General features: G+C 33.7%; 2 non-coding genes across 2 annotated transcripts; both read left to right on the forward strand.

Annotated features, from left to right (window-relative positions):
* Positions 1-247: 247 nt before the first annotated feature.
* Trnas-gga lies at positions 248-320 on the forward strand. The gene has a single exon. It is a non-coding gene; the product is annotated as a tRNA-Ser (tRNA).
* Positions 321-771: 451 nt separating this feature from the next.
* Trnas-gga lies at positions 772-844 on the forward strand. Its single transcript has one exon. It is a non-coding gene; the product is annotated as a tRNA-Ser (tRNA).
* The last annotated feature ends 954 nt before the right edge of the window (positions 845-1,798 follow it).

Raw genomic sequence — 1,798 nt, forward strand, 5'->3', positions numbered from 1 at the left:
AAAAAACACGTGAAAAACGTGAATTTACTTATATGTGCACACACATATAAGACATATTTTCCGCAAGACATCCTGCGCAACGGCTCCATAGACTGTTTATTTATTAAGTTTAATAGACTTCATGAGCCAGAGGACGATTCTCATATTTAATATTAATTTAGAAATCTACGCTGTCGAAATAAGCGTTTATACAGTATCAGACAACATCTTAATAGATGTACGAAATATTGCGAGACAAACTCCAAGTGCCTCGGTGGCCTAACAGGGAAGGCGACGGCCCGGAAAGCCGGAGATTCCAGGTTCGATTCCTGGCTGAGGAGTTTTTGTCGCAATATTTTAAATCAATTAGGGGGGGTATTCGGGGACTATCATATATGAAATGCAAAACTAGCATCCTATATGAATTTATGAATTGAAATTTCAATTCAAAAAAACACGTGAAAAACGTGAATTTACTTATATGTGCACACACATATAAGACATATTTTCCGCAAGACATCCTGCGCAACGGCTCCATAGACTGNAAAAAACACGTGAAAAACGTGAATTTACTTATATGTGCACACACATATAAGACATATTTTCCGCAAGACATNCTGCGCAACGGCTCCATAGACTGTTTATTTATTAAGTTTAATAGACTTCATGAGCCAGAGGACGATTCTCATATTTAATATTAATTTAGAAATCTACGCTGTCGAAATAAGCGTTTATACAGTATCAGACAACATCTTAATAGATGTACGAAATATTGCGAGACAAACTCCAAGTGCCTCGGTGGCCTAACAGGGAAGGCGACGGCCCGGAAAGCCGGAGATTCCAGGTTCGATTCCTGGCTGAGGAGTTTTTGTCGCAATATTTTAAATCAATTAGGGGGGGTATTCGGGGACTATCATATATGAGATGCAAAACTAGCATCCTATATGAATTTATAAATTGAAATTTCAATTCGAAAAAACACGTGAAAAATGTGAATTTACTTATATGTGCACACACATATAAGACATATTTTCCGCGAGACATCCTGCGCAACGGCTCCATAGACTGTTTTATTTATGTTTTAATTATGAATGCAGTAAAATGCAGTGTTTGTTTTGATAACATTTTGAAACATGAAGCTTTACCTTTTCTTTTGAAAAAAAATTAGGTGGTACTAGCTGCTATTACGAAAGTAACAACAATAAACATTTGCTCCGAGCACAGACGTGCGGTAAAGCGTATTAAATACTCGGGCACTCGCAACTTCCAGTAGGGCAAACGCATGCTAAACGCGGTAAAAAACATGTCATGATGAAAATCATACATGAAATCATTCTATCTTTTCTGGTTTTTTTTTAATACAATTTAAATATGTATTTAATACACTCTCTTTTCTCTCCTGATACATTTCCATCAATATAATTGCTCTGTTTAGATGTTTTTACTTAACTTCACTTGTAGTTTTAAATTTATTTCTCAATTATTTCTACTTCAGTTGAAGTTTTGAAATTTTGTAGAGTTAAAAGTATTTTGAATGGCAGAATGCAATATTATAAAGACATTAAATGTATTTTGACATTTTAAACACTGTTTTTACATTTAGCACTTTTTTCCAATAAAATGATTACGAAATACAATGATTACGAAATCTTGGTTTTTATAATATTTTTTAAAATTACATTGTATCAGTTTAAAAATTACATTTTATTATTTTAGTTTTTCTCAGAGATAAGCTGAAATTTAAAGCATTGGACAATGCTCCGACGTTTGTCGACTCAACGAATAAGTTCCTTATAGTTATTGTCAATATACTGTTAAG

The sequence above is a fragment of the Pseudomyrmex gracilis genome, unplaced genomic scaffold (assembly GCF_002006095.1).
Source record: "Pseudomyrmex gracilis isolate BER0280 unplaced genomic scaffold, ASM200609v1 scaffold_3413, whole genome shotgun sequence".
Classification (NCBI taxonomy): Eukaryota; Metazoa; Arthropoda; class Insecta; order Hymenoptera; family Formicidae; genus Pseudomyrmex; species Pseudomyrmex gracilis.